Here is a 20,194-nt window from a genome sequence, read left to right on the forward strand (position 1 = left end):
TGTAAAGGCTAGTGTCATTTGTCAGAAGTTTATTCTCTGACATGTTTTACCTACGTTAATCTTCTCTGATGCCTATGTTATAGTCGAACTTCGGATGTGCAATAATTACGGATTTTTGGGAACACCGATGTCACGCACGCGTTAGAACTGTCAGAACATGTCTGCTCTGTGGATGACGTACACGACGGATCCACGGGATCATGTGATCTACACCACATGAACAACGGGATAACAACCGTAACTTATAATATTAACCAATCATTTCGCAGTAGTGCTCTCACCGGACATGACAGTGAAAGATTCGAATACATGGTGTAAGGGGTTCATGCACTGGAACATACAGGGTGACAATTGTGAAATAACATGTAAATTAGTTACAAACCACGGCGTGCTTACACTTTATTCAACATGTAAACGCTAATACACATATCCCGATTTAGGTTATGACATGTTCTATATGCTTGCCATGATTAGCGATGTTATGGCGCAGATGAATAGCGAAATTATGCATGACCCACTGAAGTGTCGGAACATCGATGCTGTCGATGACCTCCTGAATCGCTGTTTCCAGCTCAGTGATGGTTTTGTGGTTATTGTTGTACGAGTACAGCTTGTCTTTAGTAGAGCCCCACAAAAACGAGTCGCATGTGTCCAGATCCGGAGAATATGGCGACCAATCGAGGCCCATGCCAGTGGCCTCTGGGTACCTCAGAGCCAGAATGGGGTCCCCCAAGTGCTCCTCCAGGACATCAAACGCTTTCCTGCTTCGACAGGGTCGAGCTCCGTCATGCATGAAACATATCTTGTCGAAATCAGGGTCGCTTTGGATAATGGGGATGAAATCATCTTCATACCGTTCACGTGCCATTCGGTAGTCAACGTGCCATCAATGAATATCGCACCGATTATTCCGTGACTGGACATTGCACACCACACAGTCACCCGTTTAGGGTGAAGAGACTTCTCGATCGCGAAATGCGGATTCTCAGTCCCCCCTCAAATGCGCCAATTTTGCTTACTGACGACCCCATCCAAATGAAAGTGGGCATCATCGCTAAACTAAATCGAATAAACCATACTAATTCCCATCATGCCCCGCTGTTAAACCGTGCAGTTTGAACGTTCTAACGCAAACCTTTCAGAAGTTATGACGATTTTATTTCATATAGCTCAATAACTGTCACCCTGTATGACGGGTGTTGTTGGGTCGATTGCTCTTGTGATGTATAATCAGCTGTCCCTGGTGTTGTCTGTTGACAGATATCACGCACCGAACACGCTCTTTCTTCGACTAGCAACGATATGGTGTAGCAAAAAGTAGCTCCAGCCTGCGTTGCTGACCAATATTAAGCCCAGTATTGATGCGCTTTATCTGTGGCTGTTTTAGAACAAACCAAAAATGCAGTCTTAAGGCAGATGAGGAGACAGTTTTATATCATTTCATTCCCTATCACGGCCAAAAGTTCGTTACATTGTGACTGATTCACTCGACAAGCGCTGCACGCTCTACGCTGCTGCTCTCGCGATTGTCACGGGGTCAAACTCTCTGGTTGTTTAGATGTGAATAATTCAGTGATCACTCAGCGTAGAATTTGTTTTTGTGTGTGTATGTGTGGTTCCTGTGGACTGTGCATGCTGTCTTATAATCTTCTGCCACATGCATAAACTCATAAAAAGCACCACTCTCTCTACATATTGCCGCGATCTATCCTAACCCTACAAGGTTTTTCTTCCACATCACATTCAGTGACAGTGTCTTCCATCCATAAAAAAAGATCAGCATCTTGCGCTCACTACGGTCCTTAGATTCTCTGCCACAGCTTTTGGATACTACGAGTTTCTGTTTATAGACAAACTGCGAATAAAAAGCCACCAAAGGTAAAGAGCCATCAGTTATTCGTCCCTATTTTACACGGAGTTGTAAACTGAGCTGTTACAAACCCACTTAACGTTTATAGAAAAGACGCTCTTCGAAAGGTAAGTTGTAGTCGCAAGTTTTGAGCATGAAGTATGTAATTTCTTGACGTTATATATATATATATATATATATATATATATATATATATATATATATATATATATATATATATATATATATATATACACCAGTGTCCTCCGTGTTTGCCATACTTCGTCGGATTTTCATCAAACGGATGGACTAAAATATGTGACCGAAAACAAACAGTGTCTTCTTAGACAGTCCGTCTACTGCAGTTCTGGACTAAGTTAAATCAGTTTTTGAACCACACTGCTGTTTTTTATCCCTATCCTGTGCATGACGAATATAGGAAATACCTCATTTCAGAGCAACGGAAAACCACGACACTAGCTGCAACCTACACAAGCTGAAAACCGACCGCATAGTAATGGAAATTTATGTTCATGGTATCACGACTAAAATAACGAGAACAGTCAGAATCGTTTAGCCTCGTTCCATTGTAGCAAAAATCACAATGAGCTAACGATAATTTCTTCTTGTAATAAGCATAACGGAACTGCTTCAGTTTTTTGTCAATTGTTTACGTTCTTTGTTTATTTTCGGTTTATGTAACGGGTTGGTGCATGTTAGACGAGAGTAATGAATTGAATATAGCTTGCAACTAATTAAGCAAATGTAGCGTAATCGGTGTTTTGTAGATAGCTAATTATAACCTGAAATGATGTGCTCGACGACTCAAGCAATGTGTTTGCTTGCGGAAACGGAGGAAACAGTGCCTCCTGAGACCAAAATGTGTATTTCCGGGGCTGCATGTGTAGCCAGTGCCAGCCTTCAGGCTTTACTAACGCGTGAAACATACTGTAGTACTTAACCTACTTCTCTCATCGAAGTACAACTAAGTTATTGATAAGGATCTTAGATTAGCTGCGTGTGGCCTTCAATCACCGACTAATATCGATATAACGTGTCACCATGGTCGTCTGCATGACATATATAAAATATACACTGTTTATGTTGTAAGAATCTAGCAGTAAAAAAATAATTCAGTGTTTCTATTGTTAATTTGTATGCAAGAAGCCAACAGAGACGTCTCCTAACAAGAGACCAACAGCATAACGACGCTATGTAATGATGGAAGCACAGAATAAAACATATGCACAAACTTAGATTATACAGTCCCGCCAAAAACAAAATTTTTACTGTCTTTTTGTATATGGAAAGTTGTACTAGAAAAACTCTTATGATGAATTAAAATAATCGACTGAAGACATGAAGTCTGCAAATGAGTTCCCAATCATTTTATTTTTGGCACTTTTATTTTCACAAGTCCGTCTTGATCACACAGATTTCTTTACACTTTGTTACCGGTTTCGGCTTACCGCTATCTTCAGATATGTTCTAAATATAAATATTGTGTAAGCGACCAGGTTGAATTAGTTAAGACTAGCTAGAGTACATAGTAAACCAGTATCGCCAATACAAAGATTAAAATGCAGTATACAATGTCTTTAGTTAAAAATTTTTCTTTCACTAAATGAGCGTCTGACATTAAAAACATATGCTGATATACTATATGTGAAATTGTACTCATACCTGAAATCCATAAACAGCACATACTGGCATTCATAAAAAGCTTGTATGTTACCTAACCAGGCTAAGGGCTGTATTGTATAGTATTTGTGCTTTTTATGAATTTCAAGTATGAGTCCTAATTTCACATATAGTATATCAGCATATGTTTTTAATGTCACACGCTCATTTAGCCAAAGAAAAATTTTTAACTAAAAACAGTGCATACTACATTTTAATCTTTATATTTGCGACACTGGTTTGCTATGTACTCTAGCTAAAGTGCCATCTGTCGGCATTACGTTCTTGTATAAATACCTGACGCAATGTGAGTATTATCAGCACGTATTATGTACTGACATGTTTAACTTGACGATGATTTTTTATCAGAATATTTTAACGGTATGTATGGCTGCTATACATGGCTACAAATATTTTATATTTCATGCATAATTAATACTGTGTAGATTTTGTCTTAACTAATTGAACCTGGTCACTTACACAATATTTACATTTACAACAGATCTGAAGATTGCAGTAAGCCGAAACCGGTAATAAAGTGTAAAGAAATCTGTGTGATCAAGACGGACTTGTGAAAATAAAAGATGAATTAAAGCACTGCACTGGTTTTTAGTGAACCATCACTGAAAGTTGGTAACATTACAGTTCATTTTCTGTATCCTGTTTGATCTTTCTGAACGTGAAGACGTTTGTGTCCACATGTGGAATTTAGAACTGTAGTAAAGAGTCGGCGAAAAAAGTTCGCTGACAGTTGCAGCTCAACCAGTCATGTAATGTGGTTTAGTACACGTCTCTGAGGCAACACACCACTGTTTTCACGGCGCCATAGACGACTATTCTTCGCCGATGAAATCTGTGAACGATGCGCCGAACTATCAAGCATCTCCTTTCACCGACTCCACAATAGGTATAAGCAACAAACAATTTCTTCTGCAGTTTTTTTCAAACAGCCTAAAAGGTTTATTAATTATCACATTGTTTATCAGTTCCACCGCAGATAAATGTGTAGCCATTTGCAGTGCTGCTAGAAATTAGGAAGTTGGATATCATATAGGCCTATAAAACGTGTTTATGTGCGATCTAACCGAAATCACTTCCACACAAAAAGTGAGTTTGCTTAGACGTTCACAGTAGTAGTGCAATAAATAGACTACGTTTTAAAGACATGGAATAGTTAAATTAAATTTCCACGAAGATTCTGTTGTATCAAAAATTACTGAGGAATGCTAGGTGGTTATGCGCAAGTGTACACACAGGCAATTATATAATATTTGTGGAAATATTTTCTTATATAAAAATTAATTTTCAAATACAGCTCTTTACTTACTGTATGAAATCGATATCTCTTTCTGCCCTTCTCGTCCAGTACCCAATCTTGGCTTGAGTAAGATATCTGATCTCCGCAGTTGTACCTTAAACACATACATAAAAATTCATGGAGTTACGTTCCGTCTTTACAAATCAATGAAAGGGAGTTTGTTTCTTGCCTCACACGTTTTGCTTGTTTTATTTATGAAGCATCTTCAGTGTTCTGTAATACGTTTTCGTTGTCACGTATATGATAAAGCATTATACAGTAGTCACAAGTATGTTACTATGTAACCTTTTCTCGTGTTATTCTTTGTTATTCTTTTGCAGCACAAGTTTCGTGAGCTTAAATTAGCATTTGGTGTTACACTACGATTTACAATGTTAATAGCCCTTGCGTGTCGTCCTGGAGATGTATTTACTCGGTTTCCAACGCCAGATGGCCGATTTTCGGCGTTTTTCCACCCCCATTGATTACAATGAAGTGTTGTTGCACTTGCACTTTTCGCTGTGTACTGAACGTCTGTGCAATTACGGTGTGTGGTGTTGCCAACTGTTGCTGTGTGTTTATCTTTTGTTTGTGTTGTGTATGTGTGGTGTCATATAAACTGCCTGACAAAAGAAGTGAAGTGCTCGGAAGACATGCTCACATGTCAATGTAACTTTGTACATGAACATGCCATCGGTGGATAGCTGTTTTATTAGATTTTCAGTTCTCTGAGAAGAATGACCACCAGAGTGTATTAGTGTTATTCGTGTTTAGTGTTATTATCAGGCTTGGTAGGGCGTATAAGGAGTGTAAACAGCGTCAGATGCAGAGTGATCACTGTGAAAGGGCCGGTTGCGGTGGCCGTGCATTTCTAGGCACTTCAGTCCGGAATCGCGTGACTGCTACGGTCGCAGGTTCGAATCCTGCCTCGGGCATGGATGTGTGTGATGTCCTTAGGTTAGTTAGGTTTAAGTAGTTCTAACTTCTAGGGGACTGATGACCTCAGATGTTGAGTCCCATAGCGCTCAGAGCCACTATGAAAGACACGGAGAGGCCAAATACTCGTTAGAGACAACGTTATCAACACCTGACAGAGATAGAAAGGAGCCTTAGTAAGTGTGTTCATTTAGCCGGCCGGTCCTATTGTGCACCAAGCCATTCAGGAAAAAGTAATGAAACCTTTGCAACATGTCAGCCTGTACCATTGGTCGGGGAGTAGCAGCAGCCGAACAATGAACTACCGCCCCATGCGTAGGCTGCCGTTAACACCACAACACAGACGGCTGTATTTGAAGTGGCGCCATAATGGGGAAGCATGGACTGTTGAAAACTTATGTCGCTTTGTGTTCAGCAATGAATCACGGTTCAGCACTACCCCTGATGACCATCTTTGGCGAGTATGGCGGCGACATAGGAAGAGGTACCATTTTTCCAAAGCTGTGGAGAGGCCTGGCGTTGTGGTGTACTGTCGTCAGGCGTACTTGCAGTTCACGGGTGGTAGTGATGAGGAAACTCTGACAACAGTACGGTACGTCACGGATATCCTGCGTATTCGTGTGATACCTCTTACGTGACACTACTGCGGTGCCATTTTTCAGCAGGATAATACTCGCCCACATACGTCACAGTCCCTATGAACTGTCTGCGCGATGCCGAACTATTACCGTGGGCAGCAAGATCCTAATATGTCCCCAACAGATCGTGTGTGGGGCCAATTCGGATGTCAATTCCATAGCAGTGCCAATACCTAGGACGTGAAGAAACAGTTACGACACTTGTGGACCAGATTATCTGGGGAGAGGATACAAGGGCTTTATGATGCCATTCCAAACCGAATCAGTGCATGCATGCAGGCCAGAGGGAGGGCAACGTTGTACTGATAATAGAGCTCAATATGCCAAGTACTTTATTAATCTGACTAGATGTTGTGATCACTTCTATAACGTCACATAGTTTTTCAGCCTGTGAATTTCCGTTTCCCCCTTCCCTTCTAGGTGCTTCATTTTTTTTGTCACGCAGCGTACAAACGATGTCGGCAAAATTGAGAGACGCGTGTTTCCTGCATGCTGACATCACATTGAAGGTCCTTCAGTAACAACTGAGGCGCAGATGATGAATCTGTGCTGCGAAATGTACATTGCCGAAGTAAATACGCTATTGAAAAGACAGTAGACATGCGAAATGTACATTGCCGAAGTAAATACGCTATTGAAAAGACAGTAGACAGACTTTACTATTAACCATTGCATTCATTTCGCTTTAAATTTTGCAAAGACTGTGACTAACATGAAACACTGTAGTGTACCTGACCGTCTTCTGCAGTAACTGTTATAACAAGCAGTATTTTACTTTTTTCCATGCTAAGCACATGTCAAATAGAAAATGTTTTTTCACCAGAGACGCTTCGCTGTGTTTCTAAAGCATCATCAGTGATAATAATGGAAACGTTTGGAATACATGAACATTATTGATATTTCGGCTACTGAGGAGCTAAAACCATTTTTGCTTCAGAATATAAAGCTTTTTACGAGTTACCTACATAGTTTTCTGTATGCTTTTCTGTACTTGCCAGCAGAGGCCCAAGTCGCAAACCTGCATTGCACATTCACAGGTCAGTATTTCCGGCTTGAAGAAGGCAAAATGTGACCAGTGATTGTTCATTGTAAGTTTCCGACTACGCATTCAGTAAGACGAAGGTTCTAATACCAGACCAGGCATCCCGTCGTAGGTTTTCCGAGGCTGCGAAGTCTACCCAGTCAGCGGAGTAGCATGACAAGGATAACAGGCGGACAGGGCAAACTTCGATTTTGCGTCCCCCCAACCCCCTACTCAGCCGACGTCGAAACGACACCACAAGGAAGTAAAAGGTGTACAATCCAATAACTATTTTTGTATGATACAGTTCACTGCACGGAATAACATACTGCCTAAATTCCCATTGTTTGCAACAAGAGCATGATTCGTTAAGCTTTGTTTCGTTGATGTACGAGTACAATGTAACGCCGCAAGAAACAAACAAAAATATACTATGTTATAAAACAGCTACCATCCACTGATTTAAAGACTTTTTTCAGCTCATTTTATTTTTCCATGCCATTACCGGTTTCGAACTTTAGTTCGTCTTCAGTTGGTTGCATTGCAGCATGAACTACTAATCAGACGTTGTTTTGTTTCCCATAGTGCTCTATTGAGGAAATATAAATACTCACGAAAGAAATGTAGTTAAATGAAATTTGGAAATTGTGTAATGGCTGTGTAGCACCAATACTTACAGTATATTTGTTTTAATAAATTTGAAGGCTTAAGGTTTTGTTATTTTTCCATATACCATGCACTAGTATCATGGTAAATGTGTCCCGGTGTCATAGTGACTTCCACGATATCACTAATTAAAAAACTGGTCGCCATTGGCACTTCTTCAGAGAATTATCTAATTTCAGATGCACTCCACGTGTTTAGCATGTACTGACGGCTTACAGAGATGGTATGAAACAAAGGTATACGCTGTTGCTGTCGCACATGAGTTGAAAGATATGACTTTAATATAAATAATCCATGTGTTGCAGAAAATAATTAAACACAGTTATTTTAAAATATCATATGAAATATTTTTAAAATAAAAAATTATTCATTAAAATATCTAATGAAATATTTAAAAAAAATACCTCTTATACTTAACGTTGAAACGTCCCCTTTGAACAATTTTACATATGAAACGTCCACTTAGAACAATTATACAAGCCTGTGCTTAACCTGACACACAATATTATTTAGCGCAACGCAATCTGACTTTCAATAACCCCTACAAAACAATGGCCCTGACTAACTTTAACCTATACCTTTTACAAATCACTTACCTCACAAAAATCTTCGCTACTCAAGCTACTGCAAAACAGCGAGTGCCACTACTGCCAGCTAAATAAAAGATTCAAACTACTGAAGGCACTAACTACTGATAGGGATAGTTAGCAAATGAAAGATATTAATAGAGAACAAACACTGTATTTACCTTAATAGTCATCAATAGTCATAATATATACAGCAGCTCATGACATCAATTTTTACAAATTTCAAACTCCGCCATCTCTGTCCTCACATCCGCCACTGCTGGCGGCTCCCCTCCAACTGCCCAGCGCTACGCGCTGTTCGCATCCAGCTATAGCAGTTCATGACAACAATGGCAGACAACAATGCAAACTAGCCACATACTGCACACAGCACAGCCAGTGATTTTCATACAGAGTGCTATGTAACGTTGCCAATAAAAAACATAAACAGCCTACTTACAACGTCTGTTACATACGTAATTGTCACACACGTTGCACCGCTACCGCCCCGGTCCGGACACCGTCTCACGTATGCTTACGGTGTACACAACGAATGTGATGAAAAAGAGTGTAAGAAGATCTTACCGCCTAACTTTACTGATATTTATGCCCGCCAACATCGTGAATAGGGCACATGTAGCGGGGCGGACACAAGAAAGAATCATGATAATATGGGAGACCGGAATCTATACTTTCGTAAACAGTTCTATAAGCTCTGATTATTTAACAGCGCGCGACTCACCGCCTTGTTAATATAGGATTGCGTGAGGCGCTTTTAGAATTTGTTAAAACTGATGTCAACGTGGAGCGTTCATACTGACAAAAAACGTAAACATAATCTCAGGGATTGTATTTCGTGTTCTCACATGAAAATATTGCTGCAGGATATCTTTACTGTAGTGAAATTTAATTAAAAGAAATATTTTAATGAAAGAAAGTATTTCCCTTTTCTAAACACAATAACCTTCGTCTTGCCGAGAAGCGGCCGATATCTGAATTCAATTGAATGTTCCTAGTTTTTACCGTAATACGACATAAATTAATATATTCGCTTTCTTTTTTTAGTAATTATGGAGCGAGTCTTTTATAGCGTCCGACGGAACGCAATGAAATTACAATGAAAGTATTCCCACGCAAGATGTCTGCCAAGAATGGTCGATTGTTCGGCCTTTCTTGTTGTTTATACCGCGTGCTGAAAACCTTACAAATAATATTATTTCTTCTGCATGAAGGTCACTACTCACATTAAAAATGCACAATCAGCATAAATTACCATATATTATTTAAAATTTACAACTTACAAAACGAAATGGCTGCCGTAGCGTGCGTTAGCTTCGAGACTAGAACAGAGTGAGTAATAACGCTGGTCTTTTTAGTTTCTTTCGACAGCGAGTAAAAGAACAATTAACACAGAGATCCTATACAGTTATCGCACAGAATCTGTTTGTACCATTATTATTTCATTTCGTTATAAATTATCGTTATGACAGCTAATTGCACGCACATTTTCAGAGTTTTTTTTTTACAATTTTCATTTTACTTAGTTTTGTGTGTGACTTGTCGTCGCACGATTCAATATTTCGACCCGTGTATCGGTACAATGTCCCAACTACCATCTTCTACAAAAATAAAAGATGGATATACAACGATACATAGAGAGTTATAGTATTTTCTTGCAGGATCAGTAACCCATGATATTTTAGCTTCTCTAGCAGTAGGTTGGTAGTAACAATGGAAATACTTCCGTGAAAATTGTGCCTGAAGGGTAACATTCCTCAACACTATAAATCATTCGTACATCGTGCGTAAGAAAACATGTGAAATCATTTTCCCGGGAAGACCTAAAGCGGTCCCACAGTGCCACAATCACTTTCCATTGGTATCTAGTTTTTTAACACTTTCATCAATGCCTTAGTATTTTGCACTATTCCACTTAAGAAACCTAAAATTTGAAGATGGGTTTTACACCAAATTTCATTTATACTTAAACCTAGAATTTCTAATGGGTTTGCTACTTACATTAGTAAGTCCATTTTGGACTACCAAATGTTACATGTACAACGCGAAGATTGACCTCGAGATGTCTGCAGTTAATGCTGCAGACACACGAAGCATTAACATGTTCGCCGGCCGGGGTGGCCGCGCGGCTCTAGGCGACCGCTACGGTCGCAGGTTCGAATCCTGCCTCTGGTATGGACGTGTGTGATGTCCTTAGTTTAGTTAGGTTTAAGTAGTTTTAAGTTCTAGGGGACTGATGACCTTAGAAGTTAAGTCCCATAGTGCTCAGAGCCATTTGAACCATTAACGTGTTCTTGCGACGACCTTTACTAGACATACATACCTAGTTGCATTTTGGTGTTCTTTTCGTTTTGATTGTAAAATGAATCTCAATCCCTTTTATTTACTGTTGCGAGCGCTTTCGGTCATTAGCTCACCACCAAACAACTGATAAGGATAAAAAACGGTCCTCAGACATAAAATAACAATATAATAATGGCATACTAGAAAAAAACTGTCCCCAGACATAAAATAACAATATACTCGTAATAATGGCATACTAGAAAAAATGAAAAAATACTTGAACAGGACTTACATTTGAGGCAGCAACAACGTAGACATCGAGTTAGTGACGAATGGTGTCTGTCAAGTGGTGAGCAGAAATCTCCTGATTGAAAAGCAGTCCTGGAGTTATGAAAGCTAAGCCACGTCTCTTTGCCTCACGTGCAATGTAATCTAATACAGCAATATGTTTCCATTACCAATAAAAGAGTAAAAAAAACACGCAGAAATAGTTTACAATTTTAGAAGGTAGAAACGGTTTTAAAACTAAGTGCCTGTGATGTAGTATTCAAAGTGACTATGATGTAGCACTGGTATATATCAAGTAAAGAAATTAAAGCGCCATCTACGGCTTATATAGTGTGCGATGTGGCTAGCAATGTAGGTAGCAATTTCGTATTTTTCTCGGATGTATCAAAACCAATAGGGTACTTCCCACTGACCTAGAACCATTAAATTTGGGGGGCTGTAAGGTTTTACGCTACAAGTAAAGGACAAAAATCAGTATATTGTTAATTTGTTGTTATATCACACAAAAAAATTTTTGCCGTGTTATCTGAAAGTCTGTGCGTCTGTTAAGACCCCTTTTTTTCACGGACGGTAGAAGTATCAAGTTGAAATTTATATCAAATTCACGTTCCCATGCCTGTGTAAGAATTTTAAGCTTCTCAGCCATTGCAATCAAGAGATACGGCCATTTGTGTCACATAGTTTGATATCACGCCAGCATCGATAACAGGCACAAACTGTCGAAATTCTCGATTCTCGGGATGGATGAACAGTCTACACTGGTGTCCAAAATTAAAGCAACAAAAGGAAACTTTGCAACTTTGCGTTTATTTTGCCACAAAACACTATAAACAGGTGAAGGTGAAGTAGAAACAATGCAAAGAATATAGAACGGAAACAACTGCAAGATGCACAACGGTAGACAAAAATGTTCGTTTCGTCGAGCTTAAGGGATTTGCACACACATTCCGGCAACTGGTTAATGTGCTCAGTACGGGGTATGACCACTTCTGACTGCAATACAGACCTGAAAACGACAGGGTATGCTATGATGTCATCAGTATCACGTTGAGGCAGTAACGCCCGTTCTTCCTGCAGAGTTGCTCGCAGTTTTGATGGGTGGTTGGCGGATGCTGACGCGATGTAGGCCGTCCCCCTAGTGCATCCCAAACCTGCTCTAAGGGATTCAAATCGGGACAGCGAGCAGGCCACGTCATGCGTGCAATATCTTCCGTTTCCAAGAAACCATAAACCACCCGTTCTCTATGACGTCGAGCATTATCGTCCATCAATACGACGTTTAGCCCACAGCACCTTCCAACAACCGCAAATGAGCTCCCAAGACCTCGTCACGTTACTTGACAGTAGTTGAACTTTACCGATTCACCTGTACAATTTCACCAAGAGTGGTTCCAGTGGCAAACATAATCCCTGCCCATTGGGGATACTCCTCGATCTCGGTCTCCTTCCACACTGTTTGGGTACCGAAGTCGTGTTCCACGTTTCCTCCAGATGCGAATCCATCGAGACTAACTCTCCAGACTAAATTGGGACTCATCTGTGAAAAGAACATTGGCCCACTGTTCGACCGTTCAGGTGGCTTGTCGACGACTCCACTCTAGACGTTCCCTTCTGTGAAGACGCGTCAGAGGGAGACATACAGCAGGTCTCAGACAATGAAGGCCACTCTGTCGAAACGTTCTGCACAGCACACCGTTTGCCTCGATACAACACGTGCAGTGGATGCTGCGAGCTCACATGCCAAATGCCGCGTAGTACTAAGGTGGTACTGTCGTGCCGTTATAGCCAAATAATGGTCCTCTCTTCTGACACGTGGTCGGCGCTGCCTTGACTTTGGGATACAGTTTCGGTCTCTATAAATAGTCGCCACACGCGAGAAACAACAGAACGATTCACGTTAAGCCATCGTACCTCATCAGTTTGCGACTGTCCTGCTTCCATTCTTTCTATGGCCCTTCACCGTAGAGAGTCTGGTGGGCGTCTTCTGTGTGCCATACTGCACTGTCTGTGACTGTTACTCGGCGATAGTATGATTATATCTGAAATTACACACAGGACGGGGAAATAGCGGTTTGTTGCTTTAGCTGTGGACACCAGTGTATACAGCTAATTAAGTTCGTACAGAACCCTCGATGCCCCAGTCCTACTCACACTTACCCGGGTTCTTTATGGTGTCGTGTCGTTAATTATACTATTAATCTTCAAGAGTCGTCTGATGATTCTCTACCGACCTATAGCGCTCACAAAAAAAAATAAACGCACTGAGGCTTGTTTCTTTTCACATATTACTAATTTTATCTTACATATAAACATGGACAACACATTGGTTTTATATGATTGACAGGCTTCTCAACACAATATCTACACTATCTGATCAAAAGTATCCGGATAGTTATTAGGGGACATTAATATAGGGTGTGTTCGCCCTTCGCCGTTATGACGGCTTGTAATCTACTGGAGATACTTACTTTCAGTCAGGTGTCTGAGAGTATGTGTGTGTGTGTGTGTGTGTGTGTGTGTGTTTGTATGTGTGGAGAAATGGCAGCCCTTTCTTCCTCAAGAACCGAAGCCAGAGAAGATAGCGACGTTAGACGCTGTGGCCTGGTGTGGACTGGTGTGAAACTCATCCCAAAGGGGTCCATTGATTTCAGGTCAGGACTCTGGGCAGGCGACTCAATTTCAGGTATGTTATCATGCATAAACCATTGCCTCATAGATGCTGTGTTATGACAGGTCGCATTGTCATGTCGATACAGACACTCTTTGTGGTGTCACCGCCAGACACCACACTTGCTAGGTGGTAGCTTTTAAATCGGCCGCGGTCCATTAGTACATGTCGGACCCGCGTGTCGCCACTGTCAGTAATTGCAGACCGAGCGCCACCACACGGCAGGTCTAGAGAGACTTACTAGTACTCGCCCCAGTTGTACGGACGACTTTGCTAGCGACTACACTGACGAAGCTTTTCTCTCATTTGCCGAGAGATAGTTTATAGCCTTCAGCTAAGTCCATGGCTACGACCTAGCAAGGCGCCATTAACCATTTCTAGAGAGAGTCTCACTTGTATCATCAAGAACGCTGTATACAAATGATGGATTAAAGTTAAGTATTCCAGCAGCTACGTACTTTTCTTTATAGCATTCATTACGTATCCTGTTTCAGACCTAACGCCAGCCTGCGTGAGTTGACGCGTGCATTTCGGCCTCCTCTCTCAATTAGTGTGCGTTGTGTTGGCTAATCTGCCGACACAACACTCTTCGTCTCCGAACGGTTTTTCTACTGTATTTATTATACAAAGACCGCATTTAGCGTTTTCTTAAGCGCAATAAGAGAACCACCACCTCATCACGAAAAACGCCACGTCCGGCCTACTTGCTGTTGGCACTATACGTGAAGGCAGGTAACGTCCTACAGGCATTCGCAAAACCCAATCCTCTGCATCGGATCCACCGTTATTCTAAGTCCTTCACTGTTCAGTGGCGTCGCTCCTTGCACCATCTCAAGCGTCGCTTAGCACTGACTACAGAAAATACGTAACTAATAAGAAGTTGCTCGACACTACCCTAGTACCATTTCTTTTCTTTTCTTTTCTTTTTTTTTTTTTTTTTTTTTTAGCTATGGTTGTCCCTTCTCCTTTCCACTTCACAGTCACATCAACAAGTGACAAGTGTCGGCTTCGGCAGCTTTAGAAGTACCGAAAGGTTCCTGGTGGATTTCTAATGCTCAGGTGTCATCCAGTGACACCTTCGAAGACTCTTTCTCCTCTCCTGATCGACTCAGTGTTTTGCTGCTGCTTCGCTACCGACAACACAATACTTCCCGCCTCCTTTTACCCTTCCGGGTACTCAATCCCGCATTACGTATGGGCGTCCTGATGCTTTCCATCGGATAGCGTATATTGAAATTGGTGACATTGTTTACTATTTTGCAAATGATAAAGTTCACAAAGGTGTTTTTCTGATCACGGAAGAACACAGCAAACAGTCGCATATCAATCCGTAGTTTACTGCAGATCTATCTAGATTTCAGCTGCAGTATAACCATTTTCAAGGTTAAAAGGAATAAGTAAATGTAGGAATCAGGCACTTGATTATATCTAGAAGCGTTTACCCTATGCACAGAATGATGAGTACTTAGAAAGGCAAACATATCGTCTAGTAGCGAGTTATGTAAACTCAGAAAGGTTGTATATACCAATGTTGTTAAAAGCATCTGAAACTGTTTACACTGACGCTGCTGTTTAAAAGCCTAGGCAGCCAGTCACAGTGTACGTCATAAATAGTAAAAGGCGCCCCCTACGCTATTTACCTTTGGTTACAAATTGCTGTTCATATCAGTTACACACAAAATATAAAAATAAAATATAGAATATTAAACTAAAAATCATTATACATAATTATAAATTTTACACTGAATAAAGAAAAGCGGACTGAAATGGTGCAGGTATGAAGTGTAAGTAATACAGTGCCATCTGTTTAAATATGAATAATGCGAACTGAGCTTGTTTATTTTTGATGCCAAAATGGGCTATAATTAAAGGTTTTAAGAAAACAGATCCAAATTATGATTTGGAAATATATTTAAGGAAAAACTGAATGTTAAGACCGCTCGTAATAAAGTCACTGGTTTGCAGTGTGCCGGCTGCTCAAATAATAAGACATATGTCGCAGCTCACTGTAAGAGGTTTATAGACAACTATATTTACTAAGTAATGAATTAGTTTAATGTTATTTAAATAGAAGATGAACCTAATCCCAAGACTTAGAATAACATCATATTATTTGTCATCGGCGAACTTGCCATCGTTTGAGAACTTATAGTGCGTTACTATGTAGACAGGCACATAATAGGCGGATCCATGTCCCCGTCGAGGCATGGGTTCACCTGCCAACAACAAGGAGGGGGAGCTATTTAGAGTATACGTCATATTGTTTCAGATGCTGGGACAGTGCCCAGTGGCTTTATAATGAATATTGCCAAGAAAAATTTGAAATCTGTTTTCTTAAAATCTCTACTTGCAGTCCATTTTGGCATCAAAAATGGAAAAGCTCAGTTCGCATTATTTATCTTTCAACAGATAGCGCTGTGTTACCTCGACTTCATATCTCTATTATTTCAGTTTGCTTTCATTTATTCAAAGTCAAATTTATAATTATGTGTTTGGACTTTTAGTTTAATATTTCATATTTTATTTCTATATTCCTTGTGTAAATGAAATGAAGTGCAATTTGTAACCAAAAGGTAACTAGTGCAGGGGGCGTCTTTTATTATTTCTGACATATACTGTGACTGGCCGCCTAGGCTTGTAAACAGCAGCCTCAGTGTAAACTGAGCTAGAAACAGTTTCAGGTCCTTTTAGCAGCTTTGGTGTATACAGCCTTTCTGAGTTTACATAATTCGCTAATAAACGATATGTTTCCCTTACCACGTAATAGTCAATCTGTACAACTGCTAAATGCTTCTAGATATCATCGATTCAATTGTCTGATTCCTATATTTCCTTATTCCTTTTAGCATTGAAAATGCCTGTGCTGTAGCTGAAATCTAGATATATCTGCAGTAAAATACAGCCTGATACGCAATGGTTTGGTGTGTTCCTCCCTTATTATAATCATTTCACAGCCGCTGAGCACAACGATTGCTAATAAAATCCAACCAGATAACGTAATTTTCCTGTAAATAATTTTGTTATTTTCAAATCGAATAACTAATTGAATGTTTTTAGCGTTGCATGTGTGACAATAAATGAAAATTATGCAGAAAGTATGTCTGGTTGATTCCAAAAATTAACATCCCAATAAATTTTTGAATACTGGAACTGGAGTAGCTAGGCAACGTAACAGCAACATGAGGTGAAGCCGCCAAGGTACTGCACGCAGCCCGGTGACTGACAGGCCAAGTATATAAATAGAGGGATGGGAAGGAAGGGAGGGGTGAGTGAGAAACTAGTGATTACCAGCGGCCTAGGGCACACAATGCAACTGCGACAGTATAAAATTTGCAAAGGATCGGAACTTCAACCCGGTTTTGCCGTTTCTCATGAGCCGTTGCCTTAACCGCTTCAGCCATCCGGACACGGTCCCTGACCGACCAAAATTTCCAACTTATCGCACGCTGCAATGCAGCATCCCTCGTCCATTAACACGTTGCTCGCAAATTATTGATTCCCGTTGGAGTTCGGACTCTATTAATGGATTTGCGTTGGAGCCATGCTGCCTCCATGGTAGTCCATAAATGCGAAAGTGTTGCCGGTGCAGGGTTTCGTGCACGAACTGACCTCTCGATTATGAGCCATAAATGTTCGATGACATGCCGGGTGATCTGGGCGGCCAAATCATTCGCTCGAGTTGTCCCAATGTTCCTCAAACCCATCGAGAACTGCGGCCCGTTGAAATGGCGCATTGTCATCCATAAAAATTCCATCGTTGTTTGGGAACACATGGTCTCCAAGTAATGAAAGTAACCATTTATAATCAATTATCGGTTCAGTCGGACCAGAGGGTCGAGTCCATTCCACACAGGCCACACCATTATCGAGCCATCACAATCTTGCACAGTGCGTCTGCGCCACAATCGAACCCTACCATCAGCCCTTACCAACTGAAATCAGGACTCGTCTGATCAGGCCACGGTTTTACAGCCGTCTAGAGTCCACTAGATGTGGTCACGAGCGCAGGAGAGACTGCTTTGCTGGAGAAGCCGTGCTGTTAGCAAAGGCGCTCGCATCGGTCATCCTGTTGCCATAGCCCATTAACGCCAAATACCGTAAGGGAAACGTTGGTCGTAGGTCCCACAGTGATTTCTGCGGTTATCACAGCGATTTCTGCGGTTATTTCATGCAGTGTTGCTTGTTTGTTAACACTACGCAAACGTCGCTACTCTCGGTCGTTAAGTGAAGGCCGTCGGCCACTTCACTATACTATACGTGGTGAGAGATAACGCCTGAAATTTGGTATTCTCGGCACAATCTTTACACTGTGCTTGTCGGAATAATGAATTCCCGAGCGTTTTAACATCGCTGCTTATTTCAGTGACCGTTTACAAATTAAAGTTAAACCAATTAAAGCCCTCGGTCCCAAAATTTAAGTCTTTTGACCAGGTTTCAACACTTCTATGAGTGCCTTCAACAGAAATTGAATAGTCCAATTGGCCTATAACATAAGTGCAAATTTATGGGGAAAAATCTTTTGTATAAAAGTGTAAGTACTGACTAACAGTACAAGAAAGAAACAGTGCTTACATGTCACGTATAAGAAATATCAAGCGAGAGAGGCTTTAGTCACAAAAATCTAAAAAGAATACATTGAAGGCGAGCCACTATGGCTGCTAATACCTATAAGGCCACAGGTACCCTTTCTCGCATGATATTTATCTTACACGTGACATGTAAGTACTGTTTCTTTCTTGGACTGTTAGTCGGTACTTACACTTTTATATAAAAACATTTTCCCTTAAATTTGTACTTATGTTATAGACCAATTTGAATATTTAATTTCTGATGAAGTCACTCATAGAATTGAAACCTGGTCAAAAGATTTAAATTTTGTGACCGAGGGCTGTAATTGCTTTAACTTGAATTCCCGAGCGATTTCCGAAATGGAATGTTCCATGCGCAGTCTGTTAATTCCCGTCATGCGGCCATAATCACGTGGGAAGCCTTCTCGCGTGAATCACGTGAGTACGAATGACGGCTCCGCCAATGCAATGCATTTTCGTAACTTGTGTGTGCGATACTACCCCCATTTGTATATGTGCAGACAGCTATCCCAAGATTTATATACACATTTCTGAGATAAGCTAGAATTCGGGAGCAAGATTTTGGTACACCAAGAATAAAAGTTTTGTGGTTTCACAGCTGCTCATATTGTAAAAAAAGTGTCACTTACGTATCAAAACCATCATTTCGGCCACGGCTCTTGTCGCGTTACTCTGGCGCAGCAACGGTGGCCAAAACAGGTGTTTGATACATCTAACCCCGTTATTTGACAACATGACGCAGCTCTGCAACCACAAAACTTTTGCGCTAAATTTTCTTTTCAAATGCTACAAGGTGCCTAATGCATCATAGGCCCAGTGAATGTGTGGAAGGTATATATTATGATATATTACGAATGTGCTGTAGACACTCTAATCTTCCAAGATGACAGCAGCTTTGTTTACAGGGTTGCTGCGCGTTTAGGACCCTAGGTATCTGAACACTCAGCCACCCGATCGAACCTCCACTAGTACGATATATCACCTGATCGCAATTCCATAGAAAATGTCTGGGAGTAGCTGGAATACCGAGTGAAACTTTACAGTCGGCACACCCAATCGTGGGTGGTCTACGGGAGCTACTCGTGAACGCATGGCTTCAGCTGGATGAAGCGTACCTAAAGAAACCTGTGGATTCTCTCCCTCGCCGACTCGACGCCATTATGAAAGACAGAGGCGGTGTTACATGGTATCAGTGTTGACTAATTTTTTAGCTGACGTGCTTATGTCTGGACAGAAATGGATGACAGTTTTATCAAACGCCAGTAAACTCCCGATTGTTTGAACAATGTAACTGCCATGCATAAAATAGCTTCCTGAGTCTGACTACTTTTCATTTGAGTTAAGGCGTTAAGTATTTGACGTTAAGCTCATAAGCGAGAAAAGGTTTGAAGTTATGTTTAAAGTTTGTTGGAAGTAGCTAAGTGCTCACATTATCAAACGCTGGATGAATTTAGTGTGGGTAATTTGCCGTCAATTTTAAGCAGAAGCTACTTTTTCGCGCATCTTAGTATTATCTCTCCGGAACGATGTGTCGAAAACTTGTACAATTTTGTAGGTAGGGTCAGCGGTGTATGTGGATACTGTCTGTTGTGCCGGACGAAATAACACTCTTCGGCACAGTGGGGGGTTCCTAGATTTCCTCCAGGAGAAGGGCGAGATGATACTACAAGACATAAAATATTAGATCACTTTATT

The sequence above is a fragment of the Schistocerca cancellata genome, chromosome 3 (genome assembly GCF_023864275.1).
Source record: "Schistocerca cancellata isolate TAMUIC-IGC-003103 chromosome 3, iqSchCanc2.1, whole genome shotgun sequence".
In the NCBI taxonomy this organism is placed as follows: Eukaryota; Metazoa; Arthropoda; class Insecta; order Orthoptera; family Acrididae; genus Schistocerca; species Schistocerca cancellata.